This window comes from Schistocerca piceifrons, chromosome 1 (assembly GCF_021461385.2).
Source record: "Schistocerca piceifrons isolate TAMUIC-IGC-003096 chromosome 1, iqSchPice1.1, whole genome shotgun sequence".
NCBI classification, from domain to species: Eukaryota; Metazoa; Arthropoda; class Insecta; order Orthoptera; family Acrididae; genus Schistocerca; species Schistocerca piceifrons.
This window is the reverse complement of record NC_060138.1, coordinates 845,983,226-846,008,302: the sequence shown is the minus strand read 5'-3', so window position 1 is coordinate 846,008,302 and position 25,077 is coordinate 845,983,226. Positions and strand designations below refer to the sequence as shown.

General features: G+C 39.8%; 1 protein-coding gene across 1 annotated transcript in view; it reads left to right on the top strand.

The window, feature by feature from the left end:
• Positions 1-8,127: 8,127 nt before the first annotated feature.
• Positions 8,128-25,077, top strand: part of LOC124715407 (tektin-1) — a 212,688-nt gene continuing 195,738 nt past the window's right edge. Inside the window, exon 1 of the mRNA XM_047243095.1 lies at positions 8,128-8,161. The gene's annotated coding sequence lies outside the window, so the exon portion shown is untranslated. The remainder of the gene's footprint in view (positions 8,162-25,077) is intronic.

Genomic DNA, 25,077 nt, shown 5'->3' with positions numbered 1-25,077 from the left:
AGAATACTGGTTGGCCACAGAAAAAGAACATCACACTGGTGATCATGAAAGTGCCAGTAGGCAGCAAGAGGAGGCATTACACCAGGGGGGTGGGGGGCAGGAATCCTGCACGTGTGCGGTGCACTTGCTCGTGTGCAGTTAACAGGTATTCTGCGTGCACACAGGGGTAAGTTGGCCACCTGCTTCTCTCCCCTCCCCACCATACCGTCTCTCCGCTTGCTTTATCGAATGAAGGAACAAGGTTAGTAGGAGTGCTTGAAAGAAATCATGGTTTGAAAGAGTAACTATTACTTACAATACGTTTTATTTAATTATCACAGGTGGAGTTTACAATACGTTTAATGTCTGGAACAAAGTTTCTACATACAAACGCAAACAGTTACGTAAATTTTCATCACTGATTTTTTTTGTATCCTTTATTTCCCCCAATCATAATAATTATACAAGAATATCCCACCACCTTAGTGATCAGTGGGTCTTAATATTCTACAATGTTATTTATAATTGCAGCTACTCCATATTAATTTGCAAGACTACAGACAGTATTACTTACATACATGTCGTGTGGCTAGGGCCTCCCGTCGGGTAGACCGTTCGCCTGGTGCAGGTCTTTCGATTTGACGCCACTTCGGCGACCTGCGCGTCGATGGGGATGAAATGATGATGATTAGGACAACACAACACCCAGTCCCTGAGCGGAGAAAATTTCCGACCCAGCCGGGAATCGAACCCGGGCCCTTAGGATTGACAGTCTGTCACGCTGACCACTCAGCTACCGTGTTAACTGCCTGCAGCGTTACATGTGTGCCAGTGTTAGTATAAACCTACTTGAGTGCCTGGCTCATCAAGCTAAACCCAATGAGCATGCCCCAGACACAAGGCAGGCAACGAGTTTATTGTCGCTGCAGGTTCCTAGTCTACTTTCCTATTCTATTCTACTAAACTACTAACTAATCTACGTCATATCCGCTGCACGTGTCAAAACCGTGAAATAGATCACCCCAGTCCCCCCAGTCCTGCACGTGGAGGATTCCAACTGTTTAATCGACCTATCCACGAACAGGCGGTACGGGATCGGAGTGCTGGATGCGATTGGTGATTAGCAACTAGTCACAAAAGTCTCTCAAGAATATCGTCAATACTTTTCGTGATACCTCGTTGGCTATTGTATTCAGTGTTTGAAAAGTCTCTTCTTGTCTCAGTAGGTCGTAGGTAGTGTTACTCGGCAGTTGTTGTCGTAGTGCGGCTGCTACATCATCAAAAAGGAGGCACTTGTAAACCACATGGTCAAAAGTACCCTCCGATGCGCCACAGACATAGATATGTCGGATAAGGGCCATGACCAGTGAAGATGTGGAACAATCCCTGAGTCAACTCTTAACCGAGACATATTAATATTCATAACAGAAAAAAAATCTCTCACAAACATATGTGGAGCCAAACATTGACGTTATCTTCACGGCTTCACGAAAGAGAAGAGGAAACTCTTGCTGTGGAAAGTCGCGATAAAAGTCTATTACACGTCTTGCCAAAAGGAACTTGTCTCTCACACGAGAATTACACTGTAGATCTATTAATTCCACTTGCAAATTGGGATGAATATCATCTACAGAAACAGCAAATGGTCATGAGAACCATTCAAAAGCTTGGGATGAGTATGATATATCCCAAATCGCTTGAGAAATTCCTCTTTTATTGCACTAAGTACGGAAACATATTCTTTGCAATTCTGTTCTCGCACAGTAGACAGAGTAGGGAAATGCACTGCGTTCCCTGACGAGGGCTGTCGTTCCCACAGCTCAAGCTTACTAATGAAAGCTTGCACCTTTTCAGCCATTTCACAAATTAGCTGATTCTCTCCTTGCAAACTTGTGTTCAATGCATTCATGTGTCCGGGAATGTCCACTAAAAGTGCAAGGTCGGCAACCCACTCTGGATCTTCTAACTTGGGATCGTACCTTCCTTTGTCCTTTAAAAACTGATTTATTGGTATTCTCAGCTCAAAAAATCTTTTGAGTACATTACCGCAGCTGAGCCAGTGGCCTTGACTGTGGTATGGCATGTCACCGTACTCTTCCCCAATTTCAGCTAAATATGTGTGAAACTGTCTATGTGTAAGCCTGTGGGATCTCAAATAATTAACTGCCCGAATAACCACTAACCCCAGTTTTGCAGCTTTTGCAAAGAGTAGTTCTTGGCGCAAAATGCAGTGGATCCTGTACAATGATTCTTCTGTACACTGCAACTTTTTTCTTACTAATCCAACAAATCCTATTTGTTCCCCTTTCATTGCAGGTGCTCCCTCTGTTGTCACTGACACCAAACGTTTCCCGTTTAACCCAGCTTCTCAATGTAACCTAGGTCTTGGGTTACACTACACATCAGTGTGTGTTGACATTGTATACTGCTGTACTAAATGGTCTATAGGCAAATAAAAAGAAAAAAAAAGTTACAGCCAAGAGATCAGGGAGGGAGGGGGTATTGTATCTACACTTGTACTTTGTAAAGCACTGTGAAATACATGGATGAGATACTTGCCATGGCACCACATACTTGGTTTTCCCCATTCCATTTGTGAATGGAGAATAGGAAGTGCTATTGCCTAAATGTGTTTGTGGGCACTGTAATTAGTCTAATCTTTTTTCACAATCCCTACAGTAGCAATATGTAATGTACTACAGTACATTCCTAGGTTCCTCATTCAATAGTGATTCTTGAAGCTTCATACAGAGACATTTCTGGGATACTTGTGCCTACCTTCAAGTGTCTGCCACTTCAGATTTTTATCATTTCCATAATGCTAACCTGCAAGTCAAACAAATCTGTAAGTGCACTTAAGTGAAAGTAAAAGTAACTTCATTTAGTGCTTTTGATTCCTTTACTAGACAAATGTAGGGCTGGCACAAACATACAGTTAGGAATGCCATATAGTCGTTTTGTATCCAACATTTTACTAAATACAATAACAAATAGGTGCTGTACTTAGTCCAGGTCTGCATTTTTTTAAAGCTTAGGAAATAAATTTTTCATGTAATAAAAGGCATCTTTTTGCATGAATTTTGCAGCTTTTAACCATATACCATTCAATAACTTCTGTTTCCAACATTAAGTGGATATCAAAACTTAATATTTGTTCCTTCCTATATCTATGTAATGCATGATGAAAAAGAAACCTCCAAGATAAGTAACATTAAATCTCTAACAGTGCTTCACCAAAACATTCAGAGTATAAAAAGCAAAGTGCAACAGCTAGAAGTTGAGTTACAATCCTTAGACAGTCCAGTTATCTGCATCACAGAGCACTGGTGCAAAGTCAATGAAATTCAATACATAAATTTGCCCTCATATGTACTAGCTTGTTCTTATTGCAGAAACTCAATGAAAGGTGGAGGATCATGTATTTTTGTTAAGAGTGGTATTTCATTTAAAGTCAGGAATGATGTTATCCTACTAAGTGTAGACAAGCATTTTGAAGTGTCAGCAGTAGAGATACCAGCTGTAGATATGCCCAAAAAACTAATTGTACTATGTGTATACCGTTCTCCCAGTGGTGATTTAGAAACATTCTTTTCAAAACTTATGCAAAGCCTAGAACAAGTGTCATCCCTGAAAAGTAATATACTCTTGTGTGGTGACTTAAACATTAACACAGCTAAGGCAGATGAAACCAGTAACACTTTTCTGAATATTCTGAATAGTTTTGGCATGTCCTCTTTAGTTAATTGTGCAACAAGAATAACCAAACACTCAACATCTACCATTGACCATGTAGCTACAGATATAGGTGGGGAAAACTGTGTCATAACTGTCAAAAATCTTGGACTGTCAGATCATTTATGCCAAATCATAAAAGTAAAAGCTTCTGTAGAAAAACCAGTAAACCTGCACATGTTTAAAAGAGTCTACTCAGACGCAGCAATACAAAAATTTTGCTTACAATTAAGACATGAAAGATGGGAAGAAGTATATTCAGAAAATAATGTGAATCAGAAATTCTCCAAATTCATGTCGGAGATAATATTCGAAGAAGCCTTCCCCAAAGCACTAAGTTCTACTGGAACATCCACCAAAAATAAGTGGATTACCACAGGAATTAGAAAATCTGCCCAAACTTTTAAATACCTAAACTCTATAAAAAACAACAACAGTGATCCAGATTTTCTTCATTACTACAGAACTACAAAAAAATCTATAGGAAGGTGCTCAATGTTGCAAAAAAAAGGCCAATGATAGACTAATAAATCTAGCTAAAAATAAAAGTAAAGCTACATGGACTATAGTGAAACAAGAGACAGGAACAGCAACACAAAGGCAAATAAACACCCAAATCAGGAACAAAGAAAACCTAACAAGTACCCCAAAAGAACTAGCAAACTTTGTTAATTCTTACTTTAGTAGTATAGCTACAAAGTTACAGGAAAATTTTTCAAAATCTCATAATCCACGAACACGGGAATATACATCAAATTCAATGGTATTGCTACCCACTACTGAGGAAGAAGTATGTAATGTGGTAAGGAAATTAAAGAGCAAAAATTCAGCAGGTTTAGATGAAATTCCAATGCCTGCGCTGAAAAAATGCATAAATAGTATCAAAGCCCCCCTAACCAATATCATAAATGAATCTTTCAAAGCCGGTTGTTTCCCTGATTATCTGAAACATGCAAAAATTTTACCTCTACACAAAAAAGATGATGTAGAAAACATTGAGAACTACAGGCCAATTGCCCTACTGTCATCATTTTCCAAAATAATAGAGTCCATAATGAAGAACAGACTTATGAGCTATCTAAACAAATACAACCTTCTTTCAAATGACCAATTTGGTTTCAGACCCGGCAGAGATACAGAAATGGCAATAGCACATTTCACTAAAGTGGTTCTAGAAGCACTGGATGAAGGCAACTATGTATCTGGCATATTCCTTGACCTGTCAAAGGCCTTTGATACAGTTGACCACCAGAATCTATTACTTAAGTTAGAAGCACTAGGAGTAAGAGGGGTAATCAACAAATGGTTCCATTCATACCTTAAAAATAGAGTACAGTGGGTAGAGATCTCGCATGTCTCCAGTAGATCAAAGTTCATAGAAAAACACCTGCCAGATCCACAGCATATTAATATTGGGGTCCCTCAGGGAAGTGTGCTGGGTCCGGTGTTGTTCTTGATTTATATAAATGACTTTCCACAATATATCCGACATGGAGAGAAGATATTGTTTGCCGATGACAGCAATATTATAATCACCAGTGAGACATCAGCACAAATGTTGGAAAATTGTAATGAATCACTGAAAGATGTCTACAAATGGTCTACAGAGAATAAAGTGACCTTAAATATTAAGAAAACAAATAGCATACGCTTTAGAATAAACAGAAAAAACAGTCCCCTAAAGTTAAAGCTACATAACACCTCTGTAGACGAAGTGCCCACCACAAAATTCCTAGGGTTGCATATTGACAGCCAGCTTAGGTGGAGTGAACATGTTAAAAAACTCACAAAAAAGATATCTACAACGTGTTACGCACTTAAGAGTTCTCTCCTCAGTATGCAGCGATGAATGTCTAAGAACTGTATATTTTAGCTATGTACATTCAGTCATAAGCTATGGGATAATTTTCTGGGGAAATAATGTACTCAACTTACAAACAGTTTTTAAAGTGCAGAAGAGAGCAGTGAGAATTATAACTAAAAGCAATAAGTGGGCTCACTGCAGAGAACTATTCAAAATACTTGGTATTCTAACTGTTCCCTGTTTATTTATGTTCCACACTATAGTATATATAAAGAAAAATATAGTGAATTATAGTACAAACAGCATTTTACATAGCTATAGCACAAGAACAAGCCACTGCCTTCATCTAGATAGGAGAAACAAGCATAAGACCCAAAAAAGTTTCTTGTATCAGGGTGTAAAATTGTATAACAAGCTGCCACAGGAAATCAAAGAAATTAACAGCATGTACTGTTTCAGAAAAACTCTTAAACTGTATTTTCAGGAACACTGTTTTCACACAGTAAGTGAATATTTAAATGTTTGAATGTAATTTAAGTGACATAATGACATTGTATTGTATATTCTGTAAATGTATAACAAGCTGCACAGGACATCAAAGAAATTAACAACATGTACTGTTACAGAAAACCCTTAAACTATATTTTCAGGAACACTGTTTCTAAACAATAAGTGAATATTTAATTGTTTGAATGTAATTTAAGTGATAAATGTCATTGTATTTGTATACTCTGTAAATGCATATAAAAGTGTCAATGTATCTGCAAAAATCACTGTATCCAAACTGACAACATCCATACATTGCAAAATGTCTACGGATGGCTAATCAAATAAATAAATAAATAAATAAAATTAAGTGAGCAATTGCAATGACGATACATTTTTTTCACAAACTTTCAGTACTTACGACTAAAGTGATCTTGGAAGAACTGGGGTGTCTTCAAAACTATGCCAATGTTGTTTCCCACTGTCTTGTAACAGAAATCCCACAGTAAAGTCACGTGTTATATTTAATTTACATACAAATGAGGTTACATGATGTACTTTGAAAGTTCATATGGTTAACTGTCACAGGCACTGAATACACCCCTATCCCAACCTTTAGCCTTACGTCGTGACAGTACCAAATCATAAAATGAGAGTGGTTCTCCACTAAACTGTTTCATACCGTAACAGGTTGTGCGCAACAGTTTTTAAGCTGAGAAAAATCATCACACACACAGAATCATTACATTACAAATCAAACCATCATATAATCTTTAAATTTGTTTCTCCATATTACATGGACACCTGCTGGTTTCATTGATGAAACTAGCAGGTGTCCATGTAATATGGAGAAATAAACTGATCAGATACCCCAGAGTAGCCCCACATGCTAACAACTACAAACTGAATCCTTCATTAATGTTGTTACATAAACACACACAATTTATTCTCAGTTTTTGTGTCAAATAAGTCACACAAATTCTTTTGTACATATTCTGTGCAACATGCAATTAATGAAATACTTCTGACAGAATCATTTTGTAAGTCTGTTCACACACTTAGTAGAAGGCAAGACTTACTCTTCTTTTCCTTCGTCACCTAATGATAACACCGCACTAGACTGTGATGATATTACGATTAATATTACCATAGATAAGGGCGAATTTGTCAACTGTTAACAGATGTTCTGCAAAGCAAATGGTGAAACTGACTGTAGCAAATTACGTTTCTCTGATGCCAAGGCCAGCTGACTTTTTCATATCTGCAAGGACAGAACAGTTTTTAGAGCAGTAAAACGTTAGCATTTCCCATTTCAAGGGCACTGTTTTACGAACAGAGCATAGTATCACATGTGACAGTGAGAAATGTAATTTCATAGAGAATACGAGCACGCAGGTTTGGGAGAGCACAGGCCTTAGATCGCCTAGTTCGTAGCAACTATTTCGCGAAACTCTGCGTGCGATTATTTCCACACAGATAACGGAGGCGCTTCACTGACTTAAAGTATGTGCCAATGTTACCGCACAATGTACAGGTATTTTACACGGAACTAATTAATATAGCTGTACGCTTAAGACAACAAATACAAAATTTATGGTAAAATAAAATTAGTAATACAATTACCGTGAGACAAAGGAATGATCAATAGGTACTAAATAAACTAAAAACGATCGGGAGCAATAAAAACCATAAATGAGAGCCAGCATTCCACTAAATGCACTGGAATAGCTACTGTCTCCGAACTTTAATGTGCAACATGCAATAGATTCATACAAATTTTAATGTAAAATCCGACAAGAACAACTCATTCCTACATATTTTCTAAGATCTCTACTGCCACACAGAACACCAAAAGTACTGCCATTCACTGCCTACACTCAACACCGATCCACTCAAAATACATCCCTTACCCACATATTTCTACGCATCCCAATGATAGCCAAATGTCAGAGCCAGCAATGATTTTCAAACATATTTGTGTTGCTCTTTCTAATATGATTTGTTTCACACAACATCTCGGAGTACTGCTTAGTAATATATAGCTTAAGGGTGATAAAAAAAAGATTATCTCAACGTGGTTACATATAAACGAAGCATTGTTGTCATGAGAACCAGCAGTGTAAATAGTTTCGTGACAACAGGATACACTTCAAGAACACGGTAAGTAACAGAAATCTTATTGTGTGTTTCAGAATGTAATTATGTGCAAAACTGCAGAAATGCCAAAACTAACAGGGAAGGGTTATTTTAACAACCGGTATGAAGCTTAACTTTGCACCAATAAAATGTACAACACTCAAGTAGAGTTGCTAAAGATTTGTCTAGATAACGCTCCAGATTTTGTAATAGTATGTTTAGAATTAAATTATTCAAAAAATTACACTTGTATTTTCATTACCGAGTGAAAGCTTAATATTGTGCAACACTTTTTTGTTCGGGAGTTATGTGGCATAGGTTTATATTAGTTTTCATTTATTAAAAACGGTGAATTTTACATAAATCTGATGGGAAAGTGTAAACTGAAATTTTCAGGAAGAAATTATTTTGTCTTATGTGTTTTTTATATTTCTGAAAGTACGCCTATCTATTTCAATTACTGCAGCTCGAACAGCCTGAATACGATAAAGAGTTAGTTATCTTAGTTATATTGCTGTAAACTGTACACAAATGACATATAGTCCGTGAGACGTGTGATTGGTACTGACAGTTCCGGCGGGCAGACGGCGCTGTTGCCGAACGTGGCTCACAGCACGCGGCGCCCTGTCTGCTACACGTATTCTCTATCAGCAGAAATAAAAGCGAGACAAAATACAAGTCGTATTGGTACGCGTGAATTTATTTAAAGTTGATGCTTGAAATATATTAACTCGAAAACTGATAAGAGCTATTTAGTACAAGTATCTAAGATGCTGAAACATAATAAAGTTATTTCACAACTGAAATGAAAACTATTTTCGCAAGTTGTTGAACATTAGCAGTTTTGGTTTCCATTGTTAAGTATTAGCATTATTAATTTGTTCTACTACAAGCTACAGAATAATTGGTCAGTGTATTATGAGTTATAATCTGAAGAAAGTACTCACAATATGATGATTTGGTTGTAGATCGATAGCAAACTCCCTCCTTACATTCCTGAATACGTTGTAGTTACTGTAATGGAAAAACACCACTCACATCGCTATCAGAATCTGATTTGACATTGTCTTCCTCAGCACTACTCGAACTATCACTGCTCTCTCCCAGATGTATAATTAAATTTTCGATGCATTCTTCCACAACCCATTCGGTGTTGGCCCTCTCTCTGATGGCACTTGCAGTGCTGTTTACAATTTTAACCCACGTCTCGCTTGTTACTTTATTGATACCTGCTGGAAGGAGAGTTTCCGCTTCAGAGATCGTGAATTTTTTATTGTTTGCAGCAATGTAATTTTTTATCTGCGCCCACACTCCTTCAATTGCCTTGAAGTGACAGTGGTATGGCCGGTACAACGAGTTAACAACTGCAGGCATGTTGACTTTATATTTTGTAACAAAAGTGTCAACTAGAAAAGTTAAATATTGCAGTAATATCACAACAGCTGACACACTTCCAACACAAACAACAGTAACGCTTTCCTAATGTTTTGACTAAGGAGAACATGGCGGCCGAGTTAGCGTTGGTGCCGCTAGGAGCGCTGTAACTAGTATCTCAGCCACTCTATGAAATTTTAACTCGTTGGGCCGGTATTACACTATCAAATCTCTTTGTCCAATATCTTTGTCAAAGATATTTGATAGTGTAATACGGACTTTGTCAAATGTCGTCCAATATTTGATCAAATCTAGGGCCTCGCTGTATATTTGATCAAAGAAACCGCTTGTCTTCTGTTCACTGCAATGTGAGATGTTACCACATGGAGCGCTAGCATCGCTGCAGCGTTCTGTCGTCTGTATTGTTTTTATAACCATTGCCGGTAAATACAATTGGTGTGTGCCAACAACTACAAAATTAATAGAGATGTCTGAAGCTGATGAGGCGCTTTACAACGTGAGGCACTCTGAATACAAAAGTAGATTAAGAAGATTGGAGACGTAACCTAACCTGACCTAACCTAACCTAACCTTTCCCCCTCTCCTGTAGCAAGGAATCGGAGTGTTATAGTGAGCCTGTCTTCTGAAGATGTAGCAGTTCTTAAGTGAATATTGTGCTTTGTGATATGAGGATACACTTCACTGAGCACATACAGAAATGTATGCTCATCCATTCTTAAGTAATTGACGTCTTCCACTGTAAGCTCATGCAACAAGTTGTGTTGGCTGCTTTTATCGTGTCCTCGTAAAACCCACGGCTTCACCCAGATTAGATTAGTTTTTCGTTCCATAGATCCGTGCTGAGGAGATCCTTGTGGATGTGGAACATGTCGATTTTTTTAAAGCTGAAATAACAATACTGATAGTATGAATAAATACATCATGTTTCTATTAAAAATTTCGCCAATGGAGTAGGAGTTGGCCAGTATTAAGTCTTTCAGGCTCCTTTTAAACTGATCTTTATTTCTAACTAAATTTTTTATGTTTCCTGGCAAATTATTGAAGATGAGTGTTCCTGAGTAGTGGATCCCTTTTTGAACTAAAGTAAGTGCTTTTAAGTCCTTGTGCAGATCATTTTTGTTCCTTGTGCAGATCATTTTTGTTCCTGGTATTGTATGTATGAACTGAGTTGTTTGTTGGAAAAAGAGATATATTATTTACGATAAATTTCATTAAGAAGTAAATATACTGAGCGGCAGTAGTTAGTATACCCAGTTCTTTGAAGAGGTTTCTGCAGGAGGTCCGTGAATTTACTCCACAAATAATACGTATTACACGCTTTTGGACCTTGAAAACTTTTGTTTGACTTCAAGATTTACCCCAAAATATTATCCCATATGACATTATGGCCAGTTCTAAGCAAAGAAGGGAAAGCAGAAAGGTGGAAGGAGTATATAGAGGGTCTATACAAGGGCGATGTACTTGAGGACAATATTATGGAAATGGAAGAGGATGTAGATGAAGATGAAATGGGAGATATGATACTGCGTGAAGAGTTTGACAGAGCACTGAAAGACCTGAGTCGAAACAAGGCCCCCGGAGTAGACAATATTCCATTGGAACTACTGACGGCTGTGGGAGCGCCAGTCCTGACAAAACTCTACCATCTGGTGAGCAAGATGTATGAAACAGGCGAAATACCCTCAGACTTCAAGAAGAATATAATAATTCCAATCCCAAAGAAAGCAGGTGTTGACAGATGTGAAAATTACCGAACTATCAGCTTAATAAGTCACAGCTGCAAAATACTAACACGAATTCTTTACAGACGAATGGAAAAACTAGTAGAAGCCAACCTCGGGGAAGATCAGTTTGGATTCCGTAGAAACACTGGAACACGTGAGGCAATACTGACCTTACAACTTATCTTAGAAGAAAGATTAAGGAAAGGCAAACCTACATTTCTAGCATTTGTAGACTTAGAGAAAGCTTTTGACAATGTTGACTGGAATACTCTCTTTCAAATTCTAAAGGTGGCAGGGGTAAAATACAGGGAGCGAAAGGCTATTTACAATTTGTACAGAAACCAGATGGCAGTTATAAGAGTCGAGGGACATGAAAGGGAAACAGTGGTTGGGAAGGGAGTAAGACAGGGTTGTAGCCTCTCCCCGATGTTGTTCAATCTGTATATTGAGCAAGCAGTAAAGGAAACAAAAGAAAAATTCGGAGTAGGTATTAAAATTCAGGGAGAAGAAATAAAAACTTTGAGGTTCGCCGATGACATTGTAATTCTGTCAGAGACAGCAAAGGACTTGGAAGAGCAGTTGAATGGAATGGACAGTGTCATGAAAGGAGGATATAAGATGAACATCAACAAAAGCAAAACAAGGATAATGGAATGTAGTCTAATTAAGTCGGGTGATGGTGAGGGAATTAGATTAGGAAATGAGGCACTTAAAGTAGTAAAGGAGTTTTGCTATTTGGGGAGCAAAATAACTGATGATGGTCGAAGTAGAGAGGATATAAAATGTAGGCTGGCAATGGCAAGGAAAGCGTTTCTGAAGAAGAGAAATTGTTAATATCCAGTATTGATTTAAGTGTCAGGAAGTCATTTTTGAAAGTATTCGTATGGAGTGTAGCCATGTATGGAAGTGAAACATGGACGATAAATAGTTTGGACAAGAAGAGAATAGAAGCTTTCGAAATGTGGTGCTACAGAAGAATGCTGAAGATTAGATGGGTAGATCACATAACTAATGAGGAAGTATTGAATAGGATTGGGGAGAAGAGAAGTTTGTGGCACAACTTGACCAGAAGAAGGGATCGGTTGGTAGGACATGTTCTGAGGCATCAAGGGATCACCAATTTAGTATTGGAGGGCAGTGTGGAGGGTAAAAATCGTAGAGGGAGACCAAGAGATGAATAAACTAAGCAGATTCAGAAGGATGTAGGTTGCAGTAGGTACTGGGAGATGAAAAAGCTTGCACAGGATAGAGTAGCATGGAGAGCTGCCTCAACCAGTCTCAGGACTGAAGACCGCAACAACAACAACATGACATTATGGAATGAAAGTACGCAAGCTTTATCATTTTTATGTTGCCTATGTCTGCTAACACTCGAATTGCAAATACAGATTTGTTAAGGCCTTTCTGCAGTTCTGTGGTGTGCTCCTCCCAACTGATTTTATTATCAAGTTGTAATCGCAGGACTTTTAAGACTGTCAACCTCGTATGTATGGTTCCATTTTTTCCCCCACTTCTTTTCCGCATGTGCACACAATGCAATTGGAGTACGTAGAACTGCTGTGGTTAATAACAAGTTGTTGTCAGCCATCTTGAACTTTGACGAAAAATTTGATGACAGTGTAATACTCCTTGTAGCGCTACGTCAAAGATCTTTGTCAAATATATTGGACGGAATATTGGATCACTTCTTTGATCAAATCTTTGACAAAGAAATTTGATAGTGTAATACCGGCCTATGGAGGAAGCCGAACGATTTCATGCCCGTGCCTTTTAGCAATCTCGTCAATTACATATGTTGGAAATTGGGGTTTCTTTTGTGCCACAATTTCGAGCAGTTCAGCCTTCCTGAAATCTTCTCTGAAATCTACTTTTCGCCGTTTCAACCACTGAATGATATCGTCTTTTTTTGTTGCCAAGGTTGGTGCCTTATCGTGAACAACGGAATGATAAGGCGCATTGTCCATAACAATCACTGATGGACTTGTCAGATTCGTCATAAGCGATGCCTCGAACCATTCTTGAAATACTACACTGTTCATTTCTTCATGGTAATCTCCCGTCTTTTTTGGCCGAAACATTTTCAAGCAGTTTGGCACAAAACCTTTCGACGTTCCTGCATGTAAGACAATAATACGCCCTCCTTTGCCAACAGGCACTCCCATTGTCCCCTTGGGCATTCCATCATTCCAGCCTCTACCCAAGTTTCATCTAACCACACTATACTTTCGAATTCCACACCCATGATCCTGCGCAGAAATCTGCACCGCCATGCAACTACATCTGTCCTTTCCGTTAATATGTTGCGTCCGTTAAACAGTGAATAGCTGAAGCCTATGTCTTTCAACACTGTACGCAATGAAAATTTGCTCCCTTTAAAAAGATCGTCTTTCTGAAGCGACAACTGTAATTTAGATAGAGTGGGATGTTCCCTTCTCTTATAATAGCTGTATATATGACGACGAATAGCGTCTTTCTGAAAATCGTCCAAAGCTGTCACCTGCTTATTTCTCGGTCGCTTCTTTCCTGGTGTGTGCAGCTTTGTTGTGCCACTCTCGTCACAATCTACACTATACTGTTCTTTCCCTATCTTTACAACAGTGTTCTTACTTATTTTCAATGCTGCTGCAGTTCTCTTCACAACCTGAACAACAGGAATTAAGGGCCCACCTTTGTCCTTTTCTTTTTCAAAGTAATCCCTCACAGAGCACACGAATTCACGAGCCTGAGTGTGTAGCACACTTTTCTTCCTCCGTTTCACTTCTTGTGTTGGGCTGGTACTATCCGCCGCACTAGACATTGTTTACAACGAAACATAAACAAAGAAACACTAAAAACAACAAAAACGAAATAAACTGCGAATTCAACTTCAGACAAACGACGAACGACCGCACCGCCTGCACGTGAGACACTGGTAAGTTTCATAAGCGCGCGCGACCGGGTTTCAGAGCGGCAACGTGGCCCTTGCTACCCGCTCAAAGTCAGGCCGTCATTGGCTGCCTGCCTGCGGTCGCTAGGCAACGGAAAGACACTACCGAGCTGTCAATACCAAAGACTCGTCTCCCAGACTATAGTGATCATGAAATATTTCGTGGACGCAGTCATGTATAAGTATGAAGTGCTATAAAACTTGAAAACCTTCGTTAAAAGTGATCTATACCGGAAGCGAAATTAAGCCAGTAGTGCCTGAACTTCTTGCTAACTGTTTTTATTATTTACTACTGTAAAAGTGAAAAAGAAAACATTACCTTTGTAGTTTTAACATAATATCCGGTATATATAATGCTAGGCAAAACATCATTAATATGAAAAGGGTACACTTTTTTTACTGACGATAACAAATTAGACACGAGAACGAAGTACAAATTGTAAAAAAAAAAAAAAAAAACAGTAACCAGCAGAACATTCAAACACAGTCTCACATATATGCTGAGTCTTACACTTTCTTCCAGACATTCAGTCTTCCAGTATTTTCACAATCAGGTGGTCTTTCCATCAGCAGAACTCATCTTATATAGTACTGTAGTGTGGGATTCGTCCAGGTCCCTTCAGTGGTATCGAATACTTCCACAAGTACACCCGCACAATTTTTTTTTTAATTTACATGAGTAATTGTATTTCTAGTTTCACAGCTTATAACGAGATACAGTAACCAACTGCAAATAAGCCAATACCATTTCCTGTTACGCACATTTATCCTGTACTGATTCACATTTTGATCCATTCAATCAGTTCCATCCATGTGCTTGTTGTACTCTGTCAGGATGGAGGGCTGAGGGACTTCAATGTGTTTCCTTGACCACAGGTAATATCTTGTAATGTTAATTACCAGTATTAGATTCACACCATTTGTATTTGATACTGCAGTAGCAACAAGGTTGTCACATAATTTACACAGACGCAGATCATTTCTTTCTTGTATGCTAAAATGAGCAATACCCTTTTCATATATATTTCTTTCTTCTGCAGAATCCGAATTCTGTTCAGGCCCAAAATATTTGGATAATTGTGTCTTACAACGAGTAATATGAAGCCGATTTTCCATAATTTATCTTTACTGTTTGCATCAAGGTTATCATTATTAAACAAATGAATAAACCAGTTGATCATTTTAAAAATATATTCCTCCTCATTGATTTTAGATTAACTTATTGTGTATGGTATTGATTTTCTCCGAATATATTTTCTTTCTTGTCAGTTGATTATACCCACTAAGCGCTAGTATTTCTAAGAAATATTTGATTTCCTCAAGGTTGACAGCGGGATCATGTTAATTCTTAGACAAAGTGTTAAAGGATACAGCAATCAATCAAAATGATGTTTATTGGATATCTAGATTTTGTTCGCTGTATATGTGCGTAGCCCCAGCTGGCCTATGTGCAAATATAAGTGTTTTTAATGTTTTAAGTTACATTTACTGCACTGAAGATGGCCACACAATGACCGAAACTAGATATCCAATACACATCATTGCATATTATTGATGTACCCTTTACTACTTGAAACAAATACAGTCGTTGGGCACAACGAAACCAAAAAAACCTAATTCTAGCTTATTTCATCAGCATAAACAGCTATTGGTTAAGAATTTTCAACAGTCAGCAGATATTTTAACTCTACCCAATTTTAACTCAGTCAATGTGAAATTTCAGCTATCTTTATTGCATCAAAATATTCGAGCACTGAGAAATAAAATTAATGAATTAACTATCTGCATGGATGAATTAGAGTCTTCAAACCCAGCTGACATAATCTGCTTCTCTGAACATCAGGTGACCACTGGTATAGAACTTTTAAGTGTTATAGGGTTTAGGTTAGCCTCTCACTTTTGTAGATCAGAAATGGAGAAAGGAGGAGTTGCCACATTCATCAGGAACTGTCATAAATTTAAGAACATAGACATTCATAAATTTTGCCTATAACAGCATATGGATGCATGTGCAACAGAAGTAGAATTTCACAAAAAAATCCTTCATAATATTAAGTGTATATCGAGCACCTGCAGGTAACTTTAATCTGTTCATAAACCACCTTGAAGCTGTACTGGCCCATTGAGAGGCACCCACAAGCCTTGCTCATGCTGGGGCATCAAGCAGTCAGGCCTGCAAGATGAGTGGTCTGACAAGCAAGTCGATTTATTCTTATCTCTCGAGTAACATCAATGACTGATTATGAGCTCTAGTACCCACAATTAAGCTACAAATTATTCTCCTGTTTGAATATTATGCATCGGAAATGGATAACGCACATCTAACTGTTAGGAATTTACACAGCTCTGATTGTTCACTACACTCTGGCAATACCACATTTTCTTTCTTATCCAACGGCTTTGATCAGCACATGGCCATCGCACTGAATATGAATGGCGCACACATTATAAATCCTGGTTATCATGACTACACACTATTCGAATAACAAGGCCACCAATCTTTTTCTTTTCACTATCTTTTTTATTCTGATAAATTCTGTTATGATTCAAAGATAACCTAAACACACTATTACATTTTTACAACAATTACACATGAGAGACTCCGCCTAGTGGGCATGGCTTTACATTGGTGATTATCTTATGGTCTCGTAATTATCTAATGCTACAGTGCACTTTCTGGATAGAACGGTGGATCTTTTGCTATATCTCATACTTCGACTCTCACACCCATCATCACGAAAATTTACTCCAGACCGAGCGATACAGAAAGAAACATACATAACCCACTGCCTCTGAACCTATCTTGCTACTCTCCCATGCAAACCACACATACTTAAATTACACGAAATACATCACACTGGCAACATAGAATACCTCACAAAGAATGGTCTCAACGTTAGAATCACTTCACTTTCAGCTCTCCCACTTGAATTAGTATTCATCCCAGTTTCACACGACACTGCCCCACTTCGTAACTTTTCTTTCCTACTACCATCTCTGGTGGATATATGCATGTCTTCCTGTGCAATGCAAGCCAAGTGGCGTTGCTGGATAGACGGCTGACACACCTCGCTTCTCTCTCAGAGTATTAGAGTTTGAATCTAGCATGACACGGAAACATAACACGCAAAGTAACATTAAGATCATATTTGTCACACACGGGAGTCCTCAACTGATACCTTGGACGAGTACTTCTCTTTATCCTTTGTGTCATACACAGATTGATACTCACACAGTACTCACCATGTGGAACTGCTCGTCTCTAATTTCAAGTCCTGCACACGCCATTTCTTAAATATTTCCTACTTATAGTACACACGCCAGTAATTCAGCTTAACTTTAGCACTCTATTTCTAGATGCGATTAGGATTCTCCTGGCAGAGACATAATGTAAACTACGCACGCATTCAAAAGTCAACTTATGATTCATACAGAAATAAACTTAGAACCTGTTCAAAAACAAACAGGGATGCTTTTCAAAATCATATGAATAATCAATAGGCCAACGTACGCGGGATGCTGCGTGCTTTGCGAAGCAAGGTTTTTTTCTTCAAGAGTATGAATTTGGTGGCCCGTGAAATTGCTGGCCGGAGCAGATACCCTGGTATTGCCTCCTCCCCCCTCCCCCCTCCCATTACAAGATCTGGGCCTGCATTAACCGCTTATGTTATATATCTGTGAGATACAGGGCAAATTATTCTTTCAATATTACCGAAATAAAAGAAGATAAGTGCTTGCTGGCCCAGATGCCTTGCATCATACCTTTGTTATTGTTTCACAGAAGTTTCAAACTTATTTCCTTAATGCCGTGGTCGCAAACAAGACAACATCAGCACATGTATCAGGTTGTGTCTGTCAGATACATCACACCAACTCACTTAACTCATTGTCGCTACCATGGAATGCAACCATACCATTGTGTGCCGCGTGCTCAAGTCTGTAGTTCCGTTATTGTCAGGTGAATGAGGGTACATTTCGTTATTATAGGGGGCTCTAGCTTTGAAAAAAAGTAAAGTATACGATTTCGAAAATTCTAATAATTTCCAACAGCTGTAATTCTTTCTTTTCGGCGATGAGGTCCCCACTGACGATAATTTCGTAGAAAATGATTCCGAACCTGAAGACAATTTAGACAAGGTCTGAGAATCTGATGCAGATCATGAAGTTGATGGAGAGGAAAATAATGAAGGGCAGGAAGATGATGAAAGTTATTTTTTGGTGAGTACAAGATACGACATACAAATAGTATTAGTAATAATAATAAAAAAGAGAAAACTCTGGTTCTCCTTTGAGGATTCATGTATCATCACATGAGACTTGGGAAGGATTAGAGAAGAAACCAGAAATTATACCTCACTCTAATAACACCATATATGAGTTGATGTAGTCAACATAATTTCTGCTATCTGCAATGTGTAGCGAAGTCAAGAAGGAGATGGCCTATGATAATTTTTTTTCTATATGCTAAACGTTGTAGGCATCAACTCAAGAGTCATTTTCTTGGACAGCAAGAATAAATACTCAGATAGACGTAAGTACCTCAAGGATTTCGCGCAGATTCCACTGGAAGTTCAGCTCAAAAGAACAGCGCTGATTGCAAAACTACCATATGACATAAAATCGATGCTGGGAGAATATAAACCCAATGGACCATAGCAAGAAAACACTGAATTTTCTTTGGAACCACGGAGTAAGAAAAGAAAAAGGTCCATTCATGTTACAAGGAGACAGAAAAGGCTTGCTCAGCAAGTATGGATGTGAAAAAAGCCACACACATCTCTGCAAAAGTATACGAAATAGTTTGTGAAAAATGTCTGTCTGTAGGCATATGCACTCTTGTTAGTTCAATAATTTATTAAATCAACTGAATTCTATCAGTATGACAATTTAATATACGTCTGCATTAAATGATGTTAACTATTGATGTTAATTTTAAAATCTAACGAACCTGATGGTCATTTCCATATATGTTAAATCTGTACCGCAGTCTTTTAAAAAATTAAAATGAACATTCAAACACAAATGTCGTCTCACATATTCGGAAGGTACATTGCGACTAGTGGCGTCACGAAACTTGATAAGCCTAACATAAAGTGAAATCGCTTTCGACAGTGATGTGGTGATTCATCTATATTAGATGTGCCAATGACCTCTGAACAGCTGTTCATAGAGGCAGGGTATAGAAATACATTGGTATCCCACCAAATGTATGCTCATGTAGGTTCCCCACAAGTAATTGGTAACGTATGGTGTCAGTTCAGTTTCCCCCCATGGTCAGTTTGCGATCACCGCAGGCTACAAGAAGGTCACAAGACTGGTAACTGTACCTGTTTTCTGCGCTGACACTTAGAAACAAAGTCCTGATTGCACAAAATTGAGCAGTAAGTATCGATAGTCATTCATCTGGAAACATTTTCGATCTGGGTGCTTTGTCATTGTTTAGATTCTCCATCACTGACAAAGCTCTGCTTGCCTCTGACACGATTCCCTTCCAGAAACTTGACGACCTCTTTACCATTCTAACATCTATACTAAAACCTGGTCTGGGGTGCTCCATGCACTATTTCTGCTTAGCATGACCCAGTCTCCTTACGGACAGCCGTTAAGTAAAAACTTGATTGACTCCAGGAGGCTAGGGTCTTTTATCCAGTTAAAACAGGTACTAAGGAAATCCAATAGCTACCTGTATCTATGCAATGACTTTAAACCAACAATCAATGCCCAGGCACAAGTAGGAATCTACTCTGTACCACATCCAGGAAGACTTCCTCACAAAGCTTATTGGAGGAGGATTTTTTTTTTTTAATATCAACATTGCCGACACATATTTGCAAATACTGCTACGTGAACAGTCAAAAAACGTCATATTCGTAAACGCTCACTTCGGCTAGTACAAATAGAAGCACTTACCTTTTGGGGCCTTTTCTATTTTTACAGCTTTCAGAGATACCAGGAACAGTTAACGATGTCCATCCTCCTCTACACTAACTATCTAGGTGACTTAACTGTCATGGAAGCTACGCTTCAGGATCACCTGCGAAACCTTTACACAATAGTTTACTACATTATTATAATGCAAGGCTAAAGATACTTCCTTTTTTCCAGGAGTAAGCTGAATACCTTGGGTACTTGCTAACTCCCCCCCCCCCCCCCCCCACCCCAAAAAGGAAACAAAAAACAGAAAATTTACCGGAGCTGCAAGCTTTCTAGGGAAAGGTGAGTTATTATTCAAAGTTTCACCTATAAACTGTCCATACTGTGCAACAGTTAAACCGACTACAGAGGAAAGATGTCAATACAGGTATCTGCGAGTGTACCAAGCCACAGTTAAAGAACATACTGTTACAACATTTTCACCATCACATCCACTTGCTCTGGCCATAAATACCTGTCCATTTGGTATTGGTCCATTGCTGGCACGTAGGAACGATGAGGATACTGAAAACCCATCGACTGTGGGTCAAAGACACTGCCGCCCACACAACAGAACCATCCCCAGATAGAGACAGAAATATTAGTGACTACAGAAATACCCACAAATAGAGACGGAAGTAATACTGATTGTATTTGCAATATGAGCTATTCTGTACTAAGTTCACTTTAATCATTAACCATACTCCAGTATTCCAGAGCTAACAGCATAATGTATCCAACATTCGCATCTTTTACCAAATTGCTGAGGTAAAGATGTCAACAGCCTGAAAGTTGGATTGATTATCATAATGCCATATTACTACGCGCGGACTTATTGAAGGTGGTATATCATTGCCTTATTATGAACTCTTTGGTCTGACTTACCCAGCAAGTCATAAGAGAGGGGGGAAGGGGGGGGGGGTTACAACTCCATGTGGACTCCAAAAAAGCACAGTGCAACTTGGCATTTCTCAAATTAACATTGTGTAAACTCCCCCCCCATAATTTGAAGGTGTCTGACCATCTTCCTATCGGCTGGCAATCGGACTGTAAGGAGCAAGACTTACTTCAGCAATGATCGCAAAAAGCTAAACTGCTGACTGAGAGTAATTGGCATAACTATAATAATTTACAACCAAATTAATAACGAAAGAGGGTGCCGTTTTTCTGAGATAAAAGATGACTTCCTTTATCTCACTTTTATTCAACTTCAAACAATAGGAAATGTACCTGACTATATCATACATATTTCTCTCGATGCAATATTAAACACCTTACATTTCAACTTCGCGTATTCCTGACTCACAGCTCTTTCACTAAATGTACAGTCGACCATGTCTGCCACACTACCACTCCAGCACACTCACTACTAAAGTCCATGTCATTTAGGAAGGCAGTCTAATTTTCAGCCATTCTGCGCATCCCCCTCCATTAGCCACTGGCAGCCAATAATATTTATTGTCTTTCCATACGGTTAACAGCAAGTTACAGCTATAGTTTGAGTCATGTAGGAAGGCATCACCTTCCATTAACTGCTAGCAATCAACAAGATTCATTCTTCTACGAATGGCTAGCTGGGAGAAATAGAATGCCTATGGAGTATCGTCCCAGTTGTGTGACTGGATTCGTGATTTCCTGTCAGAAAGGTCACAGTATAAAGTTGTTGTTGTTGTGGTTTTCAGTCCTGAGACTGGTTTGATGCAGCTCTCCATGCTACTCTATCCTGTGCAAGCTTCTTCATCTCCCAGTACCTACTGCAACCTACATCCTTCTGAATCTGCTTAGTGTATTCATCTCTTGGTCTCCTTCTACGATTTTTACCCTCCACGCTGCCTTCCAGTACTAAATTGGTGATCCCTTGATGCCTCAGAACATGTCCTACCAACCGATCCCTTCCTCTGGTCAAGTTGTGCCACAAACTTCTCTTCTCCCCAATCCTATTCAACACCTCCTCATTAGTTATGTGATCTACCCATCTAATTTTCAGCATTCTTCTGTAGCACCACATTTCGAAAGCTTCTATTCTCTTCTTGTCCAAACTATTTATCGTCCATGTTTCACTTCCATACATGGCTACACTCCAACCAAATACTTTCAGAAATGACTTCCTGACACTTAAATCTATACTCGATGTTAACAAATTTCTCTTCTTCAGAACGCTTTCCTTGCCATTGCCAGTCTATATTTTATATCCTCTCTACTTCGACCATCATCAGTTATTTTGCTTCCCAAATAGCAAAACTCCTTTACTACCTTAAGTGTCCCATTTCCTAATCTACACTCCTGGAAATTGAAATAAGAACACCGTGAATTCATTGTCCCAGAAAGGGGAAACTTTATTGACACATTCCTGGGGTCAGATACATCACATGATCACACTGACAGAACCACAGGCACATAGACACAGGCAACAGAGCATGCACAATGTCGGCACTAGTACAGTGTATATCCACCTTTCGCAGCAATGCAGGCTGCTATTCTCCCATGGAGACGATCGTAGAGATGCTGGATGTAGTCCTGTGGAACGGCTTGCCATGCCATTTCCACCTGGCGCCTCAGTTGGACCAGCGTTCGTGCTGGACGTGCAGACCGCGTGAGACGACGCTTCATCCAGTCCCAAACATGCTCAATGGGGGACAGATCCGGAGATCTTGCTGGCCAGGGTAGTTGACTTACACCTTCTAGAGCACGTTGGGTGGCACGGGATACATGCGGACGTGCATTGTCCTGTTGGAACAGCAAGTTCCCTTGCCGGTCTAGGAATGGTAGAACGATGGGTTCGATGACGGTTTGGATGTACCGTGCACTATTCAGTGTCCCCTCGACGATCACCAGTGGTGTACGGCCAGTGTAGGAGATCGCTCCCCACACCATGATGCCGGGTGTTGGCCCTGTGTGCCTCGGTCGTATGCAGTCCTGATTGTGGCGCTCACCTGCACGGCGCCAAACACGCATACGACCATCATTGGCACCAAAGCAGAAGCGACTCTCATCGCTGAAGACGACACGTCTCCATTCGTCCCTCCATTCACGCCTGTCGCGACACCACTGGAGGCGGGCTGCACGATGTTGGGGCGTGAGCGGAAGACGGCCTAACGGTGTGCGGGACCGTAGCCCAGCTTCATGGAGACGGTTACGAATGGTCCTCGCCGATACCCCAGGAGCAACAGTGTCCCTAATTTGCTGGGAAGTGGCGGTGCGGTCCCCTACGACACTGCGTAGGATCCTACGGTCTTGGCGTGCATCCGTGCGTCGCTGCGGTCCGGTCCCAGGTCGACGGGCACGTGCACCTTCCGCCGACCACTGGCGACAACATCGATGTACTGTGGAGACCTCACGCCCTACGTGTTGAGCAATTCGGCGGGACGTCCACCCGGCCTCCCGCATGCCCACTATACGCCCTCGCTCAAAGTCCGTCAACTGCACATACGGTTCACGTCCACGCTGTCGCGGCATGCTACCAGTGTTAAAGACTGCGATGGAGCTCCGTATGCCACGGCAAACTGGCTGACACTGACGGCGGCGGTGCACAAATGCTGCGCAGCTAGCGCCATTCGACGGCCAACACCGCGGTTCCTGTTGTGTCCGCTGTGCCGTGCGTGTGATCATTGCTTGTACAGCCCTCTCGCAGTGTCCGGAGCAAGTATGGTGGGTCTGACACACCGGTGTCAATGTGTTCTTTTTTCCATTTCCAGGAGTGTAATTCCCTCAGCATCACCCGACTTAATTCGACTACATTCCATTATCTTCGTTTCGCTTTTGTTGATGTTCATTTTATATCTTCCTTTCAAGACGCTATCCATTCCATTCAACTGCTCTTCCAAGTCCTTTGCTGTCTCTGATAGAATTACAATGTCATCGGCGAACCTCAAAGTTTTTGTTTCTTCTCCATGGATTTTAATACCTACTCCGAATTTTTCTTTTGTTTCCTTCACTGCTTGCTCAATATACAAATTGAATAACATCAGGGAGAGGCTACAACCCTGTCTTACTCCCTTCCCAACAACTGCTTCCCTTTCATGTCCCTCGACTCTTATAACTGCCAACTGGTTTCTGTACAAATTGTAAATAGCCTTTTGCTCCCTGTATTTTACCCCTGCCACCTTTAGAATTTGGGAGAGAGTATTCCAGTCAAAATTATCAAAAGCTTTCTCTAAGTCTACAAATGCTAGAAACGTAGGTTTGCCTTTCCTTACTCTTTCTTCTAAGATAAGTCGTAAGGTCAGTATTGCTTCACGTGTTCCAGTATTTCTACGGAATCCAAACTGATCTTCCCCGAGGTCGGCTTCTACTAGTTTTTCCATTCGTCTGTAAAGATTTCGTGTTAGTATTTTGCAGCTGTGACTTATTAAACTGATCGTTCGGTAATTTTCACATCTGTCAACACCTTATTTCTTTGGGATTGGAATTATTATATTCTTCTTGAAGTCTGAGGGTATTTCGCCTGTTTCATACATCTTGCTCACCAGATGGTACAGTTTTGTCAGGATTGGCTCTCCCAAGGCCGTCAGTACTTCCAATGGAATGTTGTCTACTCCGGGGGCCTTGTTTCGACTCAGGTCTTTCAGTGCTCTGTCAAACTCTTCACGCAGTATCGTATCTCCCATTTCATCTTCATCTACATCCTCTTCCATTTCCATAATATTGTCCTCAAGTACGTCACCCTTGTATAGACCCTCTATATACTCCTTCCACCTTTCTGCTTTCCCTTCTTTGCTTAGAACTGGGTTTCCATCTGCCTTCACTACTTCATCCCTCAAAGCTACCCATTCTTCTTCTACTGTATTTCTTTCCCCCATTCCTGTCAATTGTTCCCTTATGCTCTCCCTGAAACTCTGTACAACCTCTGGTTCTTTCAGTTTATCCAGGTCCCATCTCCTTAAATTCCCACCTTTTTGCAGTTTCTTCAGTTTTAATCTACAGGTCATAACCAATAGATTGTGGTCAGAGTCCACATCTGCCCCTGGAAATGTCTTACAATT